Raw genomic sequence first — 11,376 nt, forward strand, 5'->3', positions numbered from 1 at the left:
TTGTTCGATTTGAAATTCAAATACAGTGTAATCTTTCAGTACAGAAGAACTTTGCACAGCATGAGATTTTTGAAATAGATTCATAATTGTGTATTAATATTTATCTCAAAAGTAGATGATTTCAATTTCAGTTTTTGGGTTTTTGGTGGTTTTTTTTTTTTCAATTTCAGATTAAAAAAACAAACTAATAAAGTAATGACCTCTCCCTCTGGCGACTCCTGGCTCAGATGCTTTCCCCCATTTTACCATTTTGCTTTAGGACAAAGTTGTCTCTTCTGATGAGGCAGGCCTATCAGTGGGGGTCCCCTCCCTTCCAGCCTCATTCAGTTCTACTGACAAGAACTTCCATAAACATGGTCTTGATAACCCTTCTCCTCAGCCAAGTTTTTTTTCCCTTTCTCTTGCTTCTTAAGTTCTAATGATAACATTAATTAAGCAACTCTGAGTCCCTGCATTTTCATTTTGTACAATTGCTTTAAGATTTTAATTTTTGCCATCATGCTAGTCATTGTTTTCATCCTACTCTGTGGCAAAGATTTGTTGAGTTACTTTTCTTTGTTGTTTTTTTTCTTTCTTTGCTCTGTACCTCCTGCTTCCCCTTTGTACTGTTTCTTCTTAGGTCCTATTTGAGTTCCCTTTGTATCATTCAGTTCAGTTCAGTTCAGTGGCTCAGTTGTGTCCAACTCTGCAACCCCATGAACGACAGCATGCCAGGCCTCCCTTCCATCACAAACTCCCTGAGTCCACCCAAACCCATGTGCATCGAGTCGGTGATGCCATCCAACCATCTCACCCTCTATTGTCCCCTTCTCCTCCTGCCCCCAATCTTTCCCAGCATCAGGGTCTTTGCCAATGATTCAGCTCTTTGCATGAGGTGGCCAAAGTATTGGAGTTTCAGCTTCAACATTAGTCCTTCCATTGAACACCAGGACTGATCTCCTTTAGGATGGACTGGTAGGATCTCTTTGCAATCCAAAGGACTCTCAAGAGTCTTCTCCAACACCACAGTTCAAAAGCATCAATTCTTTGGCACCCAGCTTTCTTTATAGTCCAACTCTCACATCCATACATGACCACTGGCAAAAACATAGCCTTGACTAGATGAACCTTTGTTGGCAAAGTAATGTCTCTGCATTTAAATATGCTATCTAGGTTGGTTCATAACTTTCCTTCCAGGGAGGAAGCGTCTTTTAATTTCATGGCTGAGGTCACCATCTGCAGTGATTTTGGAGCCCCCAAAAATAAAGTCAGCCACTGTTTCCACATCTATTTCCCATGAAGTGATGGGACCAGATGCCATGATCTTTGTTTTCTGAATGTTGAGCTTTAAGTCAACTGTTTCACTCTCCTCTTTCACTTTCATCAAAAGACTCTTTAGTTCCTCTTCACTTTCTGCCATAAGGGTGGTGTCATCTGCATATCTGAAGGTATTGCTATTTTTCCTGACAATCTTGATTCCAACTTGTGCTTCCTCCAGCCTAGTGTTTCTCATGATGTACCCTGCATATAAGTTAAATAAGCAGAGTGACAATATACAGCCTTGACATACTCCTTTTCCTATTTGAAACTAGTCTGTTGTTCCATGTCCAGTTCTAACTGTTGCTTCCTGACTTGCATACAGGTTTCTCAAGAGGCAGGTCAGGTGGTCTGGTATTCCCATCTCTTTCAGAATTTTCCACAGTTTATTGTGATCCACACAGTCAAAGGCTTTGGCATTGTCAATAAAGCAGAAATAGATGTTTTTATGGAACTCTCTTGCTTTTTTGATGATCCAGCAGATGTTGGCAATTTGATCTCTGGTTCCTCTGCCTTTTCTAAAACCAGCTTGGACATCTGGAAGTTCACGGTTCACGTATGCTGAAGCCTGACTTGGAGAATTTTGAGCATTATTTTACTAGTGTATGAGATGAGTGCAATTATGTGGTAGTTTGTATCATTACTCATTTTAAATATAAAGACTCTTCCATACCAACTATTTGCCACATGTTTATGTTAGGAAATTTCCTGGGCTGTCTTCCAGGTTTGCAATGACTTCCCCTACAGGGCAAGGTTGGGTCTGAGAGTTCTTTGCCCTTTTCTCTTCCCAATCGACTGAGACTGGCACTGCTCAGCTGCTCCTTGAGTTCCTCTCCTTCACCTCACTTCATAGGCAATCCATGTCTTTCAAATATAACTTCCCTCTGTGATGTCCACTCCTGCTTCTTGAGAATCTGCGGTTGAACCTGACTCAGGGATGCCCTGCCACCACTCTGAGCACCCGTTCTCAATATTCTGAACAAGGGCTTGCAATACAGGGTACGACATCTGCTTTGAAGAAACAGCCTCTGACAGTTGTGTCTAAGGTCTTCAATCATTAGAATCCTCTCTAGGCATCTTCCACATCTGTACTTGACTTTCACGGTATTATTTTCCCATGTATCACAATTGGAGATTTTAGTTCTATAATTTCATTGAGAATGGATTCGTATTTCAATTTCTTATTTTCCTATTGCTTCTAGGTGAATTGTAAAACTAGCATTTCTCCTTTCTTCCTCTTACTCCACCCTAGCATTATCTTTTAGTACAACTTGTATTAATACAGTGTATGGAATAAAATAATACAGTGTATGGAATATACAATGTATGTATCTTTTGATGTCGAGTCACTTTTCTGAAGTAAACAACCTTGCATATTTGATAGGTTATATTCTTGGGAAGTTTTTATCAATTAGATCATGACAAGGATTCCAAGATTGTCCTACTAAAACTTATGAATGGAGATTTCATTGCTAACTGACTTCTTGCCTCTTAGCTTTTGACGGGAATGTTCTTAGATTTGACCAACTATGGATGACACCATGTAGAGGTAGATGACTATATAACAACAGAAACAATAAAGAAAAAAATTTAAGTGCGGATGAAGTGACAAAATAAGGGTATGATAACGACTTAATAAGTTTTGAGTTGATACATATGTAAATGAAAGAATGAAATTATAAGAAAATTGGCACTATAGTTTATCGCCATCAGAGCCAAACAAATCAGCTGGCCAGCATATTTGACCAGTAGCCAGTTAACCAGTAATTGATCCCACAAACGTGTTTCCTAAAATAACAGAGAGGCCTTGGGCAGCATCTAAGCAGGAGATGAGGGCACAGCTGTTTAGGTGGGGAGTGATGTGGTCCAACTGGGACTTCCCAGGTGGCTCAGTGGCAAAGAATCCACCTGCCAATGCAGGAGATGGGATTCGATCCCTGGGTCTAGATGGTTCCTTGGAGGAGGGCAATGCAACCCACTCCAGTATTCTTGACTGGAGAGCCCCATGGACAGAAGAGCCTGGTGGGCTGCAGTCCATGGGGTCACAGTCAGACACGACTGAGCACACATGCAGTGGTCTAACTGCCCCCTCTCCTGTCAGCTTTATCTTGACCATCCTACAGTTCTCATAGCAGCTTCCCCTCGGTCGCCTTGGCAATTTCACTGCCTACCACCTTCCTCTGGTGTCTGTGCTCAAGCAGCCCCTCTCTGCTCTCAGTTCCTTCTAACTAGCCAAATTCTTGTCCAACTTAGGAGCTTCATATGCATTGTCCCATCTGGCTGGCATGCTCTTCTGCTCCTTATCATCTTCCATTCCTTCCTTAAATGCTCCTTTCCCCATGAATACTTCCCTCAGATCTCCATGGAACTCCTATTTGCCTTGTCAGTCTGCTTTGAGTATACTTATGCCCCTCAATCCAGTGCAGGTTTCCCAAGGCAAGGACTGTGTCTTGGTCCTCTTCATATATGTTTATTTAAATTTTTATTTATTTTTATTTTTTTGGCCACTCCCCATGACATGTGGGATCTTAGTACCCCAACCGGGTATGGAATCCATGCCCCCCTGCAGTGGAAGTGTAGAGTCTTAACCACTGGACTGCCAAGGAAGTACAATGTTTATTTAGTTTCAATTGATCTACTCACTTAAAAATTTTTTCGAAAAGGCATTAGATTCCAAAAAAAATTCCCATGAGTGATAAGTGTCATGGTTAAAATGAAGATAAAAGAAAGGTCAGAATCCGTAAGAAATAGGTGGAAATAATTGTACTTTCTGTGAAGTCATTCGTGAAAGTGAATTTACCTTTGTCTTCACAGCATTAGCATAGAGTTCTCATTCCAAATAAATATTAATTACTAATAGTTTAGTTGAGTTGCCCATTTCCAAACACCAACAGAGAGCAAGTCACTCACCAGCACAGATGGCTAGATGTTGTGAAATCTCCACCTGAGTATTTTACTTTTGACCTGTCATCTAGAAGCTACTCCTGAGACAACTGTGAGAAATCTGGCCTCAGAAAAGGTAACATGGGACTAGTTTGTGGGTCTCAAATTCCCCATAGGAGGCTCACAGGCAGTGTTGTGTGTGTGTATGTGTGTGTGTGTGGTACGGAGGGATGGCAGTCTGGTGAGGCTTTCTTTCCTGCTTCTCAGGGGACTGCAGCCAACCCAGGCTTCTGCTGGTCTCACTGAGGGCTATGAGCTCTCCAAGTTCTGTCCCCTCACATCTCACCTCTAATGTAATGGCTTCTCTATGTTTCTTATCAGAACCATCAGGGGAGCAGTGTCTTTTCCTTTTATCTGCCACTTTAAAGTATTTGAAAAGATTGAGTGCAGTCCTTTCTGTCTTCGTCTGCCCTCTAATCTCCTTTTCCCTGGCACAGGCTTTGTCCCACCCACAGTGTGCGGCTTCCTGCCCTGCAGGTGATCGAGCCAGCAAAGGCAGCCTCATGCCACCTGCCCAGCTGTGGTCACCCGTGCAAAGCCAAAACCATCTAAACTAACCCCTTGCCCACTTGCAGCACATGACAGATATAATACATGGTTTATAGGGATAAAAATGCTATTTAAAATTAGCTCTAATTTCCCCGTCTTGTGGGCTAGGGTGTTTCTTGGTAATAGGAGGGCCTTTGTAAGCTATATGCTCTCAACAGTGAAGCATGTTCAGGGGCAGAGTTACACTGCTCTGCATGATGAGGGGGTGAGAGTAAATGAAATAGGAATAGAAAAATACAGGAGGAAGAAAGCTAGGAGGCCTCCTTCTAGCCTTCTCCTCCCAGGAGGCCCACTCCCCTGCAAAGACATATGCGAAGAGGATTTTCCCCAGGAAATGCCATATGTTGTGCAACCATGTTCTGGGAATTTTCATCAAAATTATAGAAAGCACGGTGTACTTGAAGACTTGCATTTCTTATAGTTGAGAGTGGTGAAGAGCAGGTATTGTCAAGCTGGGAGGCTGGGACAGAACAAAATCAACCTGCACAAACCTTGATTCTGACTTTGGTTAATATTTATGCATGGTGTTTACTCCTCATTAACCCACATCTCCCAGTCATGATTGTCCTATTTGGTATTCAGGATGACTTTCCTTTGGACAGAAATATTTTCCAAAACTTCTGTGGCCAAAAGATTGAAAATAATTTTTTCAAGTGGAAACATAAGATACTTAATGACTACAATGCATTTTAAAGGACTAAAGTCAGATTGCTAATTTATGAATGGTATATATTACAAGTTTTATATTCATAAAACCTGTGCTCATAAAATTATCATAATCTTAAGTATGTTTATTTGGTCAGTTATTCCAAATGTATTTATTAGAATTAGTTTAAGTTTTGTTTGAAGTGATATTTTAAACTGCTGAACTCAAATACATATGAAGCTTTTCATTTTTTCCCAGTTTATATAAAAACACTATAACAAGCATGAGAAGCAATTGCAGTTTTCAAGACAGTATTGTCCATTATTTCCAGTAGATGACATAAAAATCATTTTGAGCCTGGAATTCTTGTGTAGCTTTCTGCAGACCTTCAGAGCCTATTGCTGAAATTCTCAGACCACGCAGCAGAGACTCTTGCCTTAAGCTCAGGAACCAGTGGGGTTTCTCTGAGGCAGAATTCACTTTGTATATGTTAGGTAGGGATTGTTCATGCCAGTTGTCCATCAGAGGAATTCAGGACAGAATTAAGGAACTATCTTTGGGGAAAGCAATCTATTCTGTCTCTGAGTGATTGAGTCCTCCATCGTATCATAAAGGAAGTATAGTGTCCGGGCTCCATGAAACCAGAAGATGATGCTCCAAATCCATAATAAGAGAAACATGGGAGACCAAAAGACCCTGAAAGTGGTGGGGCCCCTAATTCTGCAGATGAGAGTGTCTGTAACATTCTGCCAGAGCCTGTAAGATGCAAACTAGCACTTGTCCATGTGTGGTAGGGATTATGAAAAACTGCATTTATTATACACTGTAAAATAGGATCATTATGTTATATCTGGCATCAATATAATAATAGAAAATTTGTGATAGACACAGTTGGATCATCTTTAGAGGAAGACAGAACTCAATTAAAATAAAGATATGGCTCTGCCTTGTCTCTGAGGGAGAGTTGATGCTTTTACAATATTTAGATATACTTGTTGGGGCTAGAGAAGGACAGGGAGGGAAGAGTAACTGGATTTGGTTATCCAGTCTATTAATTAATTGTTGCATTTCAAAATACATGATAAATTAAACTCATTTTTTACTAAATTTACATATGTGAATTTGAAGAATGAGATGGATTTGGAGAGACAGATATTAGGGAATGGGAAGATTGACATTCCCAGGATGGAACACAAAATAGGCAAAAAGTTAGGAAAGGAATGGGTGTGATGATGGAGAAAGCAAGCTATAATGTTGGACAAGAAGGCAGAAGCTCTTTAGTGTTGTTCTTGGAATTACATTCAGAAGAAATAATTGAAAGGGGCAGAGAGACAGGAGTGGAAGGAGTCAAGGAGCTCCACCAAAAAACCTTTTAAAGAGAGGGATAAACTTCCCCAGTGGTCCAGTGGTTAAGAATTCATCTTGCAACACAGAGTACATGGCTTCCATCCCTGATCAGGAAACTAAGATCTCACATAGTGTGGAGCAATTAGACCCATGTGCTACAACGAAAAACCCAACACAACCAAATAAATACATTTTTAATAAATAAATAAAGTGAGAGCTGAAGCAGTGTGAGGTTGGGTTTGAGTGTTAGCAATGTCAGTCCTAAAGGAAATCAGCCCCAAATACTCAATGGAAGGACTGATGATGAAGCGGAAACTCCAATACGTTGGCCACCTGATGTGAACAGCTGACTCATTGGAAAAGACTCTGATAATGGGAAAGATTGAAGGCAGAAGGAGAAGAGGGCGACAGAAGATGAGATGGTTGGATGGAATCACTGATTCAATGGACATGAACTTGGACAAGCTCCAGGAGATGGTGAGGAACAGGGAGGCCTGGCATGCTGCAGTCCACAGGGTCACAAAGAGTTGGACACCACTTGGTGACTGAACAAAACAAAAATGAGAATGGAGAGTAAGGGGGTGTATCCAAGGGTCATTTCATAAAAAGAGTGATATGATTTGATGACAAATCAGTGAAAGGGGCTGGAAAAAAAAAAAAAACTAAAGTGAAAGATGTCTTCAAAAATTCCTTAACTGGGAGACCAGAAGAGTTCTGGGGCCCTTGAGTAAAATGGTAAAGTTGAAAAGGATTTCAGTTGGAAAGAAAAGTAAGAAAAAGGGGTTAAGGCTGTGTTTTGGTTCCATTGAACTTGATGTGTCAGTTGAGTATTCAAGTGGAAAATATTCAGTTCAGTTCAGTTGCTCAGTCATGTCCAACTCTTTGCAACCCCATGAACCACAGCACGCCAGGCCTCCCTCTCCATCACCAACTCCCGGAATTTACCCAAACTCATGTCCATCGAGTTGGTGATGCCATCCAGCCATCTCATCCTCTATTGTCCCCTTCTCCTCCTGCCCCCAATCCCTCCCAGCATCAGGGTCTTTTCCAATGAGTCAACTCTTCGCATGAGGTGACAAAGTATTGGAGTTTCAGCTTCAGCATCAGTCCTTCCAATGAACACCAAGACTGATCTCCTTTAGGATGGACTGGTTGGATCTTCTTGCAGTCCAAGGGACTCTCAAGAGTCTTCTCCAACACCACAGTTCAAAAGCATCCATTTTTCAGCACTCAGCTTTCTTCACAGTCCAACTCTCACATCCATACATGACCACTGGAAAAACCATAGCCTTGACTAGATGAACCTTTGTTGGCAAAGTAATGTCTCTGCTTTTAAACATGCTATCTAGGTTGGTCATAACTTTCCTTGCAAGGAGTAAGCATCTTTTAATTTCATGGCTGTAATCACCATCTGCGCTGATTTTGGAGCCCCCCATATTAAAGTCAGCCACTGTTTCCACTGTTTCCCTATCTATTTCCCATGAAGTGATGGAACCAGATGCCGTGATCCTAGTTTTCTGAATGTTGAGCTTTGAGCCAACGTTTTCACTCTGCTCTTTCACTTTCATCAAGAGGCTTTTTAGTTATTCACTTTCTGCCATAAGGGTGGTGTCATCTGCATATCTGAGGTTGTTGATGTTTCTCCCAGAACTCTGATTCCAGTTTGTGTTTCTTCCAGCCAGCATTTCTCTTGATGTACTCTGCATATAAGTTAAATAAGCAGGGTGACAATATACAGCCTTGACATACTCCTTTTCCTATTTGGAACCAGTTTGTTGTTCCAAGTCCAGTTCTAACTGTTGCTTCCTGACCTGCATATAGATTTCTCAAGAGGCAGATCAGGTGGTCTGGTATTCCCATCTCTTTCAGAATTTTTCACAGTTTATTGTGATTCACACAGTCAAAGGCTTTGGCATAGCCAATAAAGCAGAAATAGATGTTTTCCTGGAACTCTCTTGCTTTTTCGATGATCCAGCGAATGTTGGCAATTTGATCTCTGGTTCCTCTGTCTTTTCTAAACCTAGCTTGAACATCTGGAAGTTCACATTTAATGCATTGCTGAAGCCTGACTTGGAGAATTTTGAGCATTACTTTACTAGCGTGTGAGATGAGTGCAATTGTGCGGTAGTTTGAGCATTTTTCTGTCTGCATCCCCCACCCCCAGGGGCCATGCCTTGAGGTAGCTGGTGGGGCAGCTCTAGGCTGTGGATCTTCCACAGAATCTGCTCTCAGATCAACACATGGGAGCCAGAATGCTGGGAGGGGGCCACTTTGAAGTGACAAAGCCTCAAACCTTTCGTTCCCATGCTGAGAAGGCCTCTGATGCAGGGACATTCTGCCTCTCATTTTGCTACAGCAAACAGGAAACCAGCTCGGCTGCCTGGGCAAGGTCACCACAGAGCAGTGAGTAGAGTTCCCTGTGCTATGCTGTAGGTTCTCCTTAATTATCTACTTTACACATAGTAGTGTCCCACGTCCAAGGTCAGGGGCGGTGGCCGAGAGGAGCAACCCCACGTCTGAGGTCAGGGGTGGTGGAAAGTATTAAGAGACTTCAAATTGGGGGTGTTCTGTGGAGGTGAGAAGTCAGGATAGACATCGTTGATATAAAAGTTATCAACATCGATTCCATACAGGTAAAAGAATGAAATCTCAGAATGAAAATAAAGGCATAAGTTCTGACTCTAAGAATTGGGAATTGGTGCTACATGAGTTTTTTATGTAGTTATTTTTGGCAGCCAGTACTACGTTTCATTCAGTTGATGATAACAGTAAGATTGGGGGAACATATTTCCTGTTTTTCTATAGGTTTTCCATTATTTCTGTGTCAAATTTATCCATTACCATCAAGAAGCTATATTTGTTTCAGTGATTAACTTTCCTCTAGCAAGCATTAAAAAAGAGTCCTGTCTGGCTGCAGATTTTTTTAAATGACACAAACACAACCTATTTTCCCCCTTAATTTTCAATTCTGAGCTTTCTGACGATGAACTGCACTGTGGTAGAAGAGAGAGGAGGAAGGCAGTGGGTAGAGATAGATCTTTCTATAAAGATCAGCAATTCTCCATGCTTTTATCCCAGGCAAAGATTACATTTAACACCCAGGGGTCTCAGCTGCCTCAGATCCTTTTCAGAGTGAGGAGCTGCGGCACTGCAGATAGTTTAGGGTGTCCTTTCATTTTTTGACAGTATTAAATATATACCCCAGTGAGCCGTAAATCAATGATTTATCTAAGAATAAATCATATCTCTAATAAGGGACCACTTCTTTTAAATTGGACAGTGCATTACATTAAACAGACCGACTTTCTCAAAAATACAAACTGTGTCAGCCAGCCATTTTTAATGAATATAACTTAAAATTTCTCTTTCTTTAGGAAAAAGCGATTTCCTTTCAAAAGGGCAAAACTTGGGGATTTGCTGAGTTTTATTGGCTATTGTGTATACTTTATTTAATCTTTCAGCTACAGGGAGAGTTGAGATTCCTTCCAGATTTTTCTCTGTGAGGGTTGCATTAGGGAAAGGGAAGGAAAGAAATGGGGACGGAAGGAAATAGAGGGGGGACCTCTCAGTAGTTAAACTTGGTGCAACTTCTTTTTGGACTTGTGAACTGATTTTGCTTGTGCACCTGTTAGTATTTCACACTGCATATGCTCAGTGTCATGGGGTGGGGGTTGGGTAGGGTTCATTTGCTGTATTATACCTGGTGCTTAGCAGCAATCTACTGAGTAGATATATTTTATCTGATGAAATGATATGATTATTTCTTAAGTATTCAGATTTCATCTTTGGCTATTCTGATTTACCAGAGATGTGATCTATGCCTTTACCACTGTTAGACTGGAAGCAGAGCTGGAAAAGGGAAAAGATTTTAAATATAAAAATGCACTTTTTATTTTGATCTTAGCAAAGATGCTTTATAAGCATATATATCTCTGATGGAAGAATTACTATGTTCTGTTTGGATTCGTTTTAATTAAGAAATTTCAGTGGTGAGCAGTGAAAAGAAGGAGAAGGGTGTGGACATGGGCAGAAAGGAAAGCTGAGTCCTTCAAAGGACTATAATCTAAGAGACCTGGTTGTACATAAAAATAAATAAGTTGTTCAATTGTATATGCATGTGAAATTTGAACAAGTTGGACACAGAAATAAACATGATGGAGACACCTGTTTCTGGCTATATAGTTAACTAAAATAGTCTGAAGACCCCTCTCATGTAAAATACCTGAGAATACGGGATAAAACATTTAAATATACATAAGTTTAACTCATAGCTAGGCTGACAAATGGAAGGACAATACTTACAGCTGAAAATAATACTAAAGCAATAATCCAGAAAAATACATGGTTAGTGAGCCCTGGGATATCTGCTTACCCCAAGCAAATTAGAGTTTCCATTTTCAAGGGCTGATCTGGGAACAGGGACAAAGCTTAAGGTCGGCACAAGGTGGGAAGTCAGATCAGAGCTCCCTCCCAAAGGATGACACTCAGGGCAAGGACAAACCAGGGGTAGAAGGAACGTGCCCTACAAAGGGAGACAGAAAAGACACTTTCCTTAGCTTGAAATGTAAAGGAAACCGTATCTTCCTTGGGAATTT

This window comes from Muntiacus reevesi, chromosome 8 (assembly GCF_963930625.1).
Source record: "Muntiacus reevesi chromosome 8, mMunRee1.1, whole genome shotgun sequence".
Classification (NCBI taxonomy): Eukaryota; Metazoa; Chordata; class Mammalia; order Artiodactyla; family Cervidae; genus Muntiacus; species Muntiacus reevesi.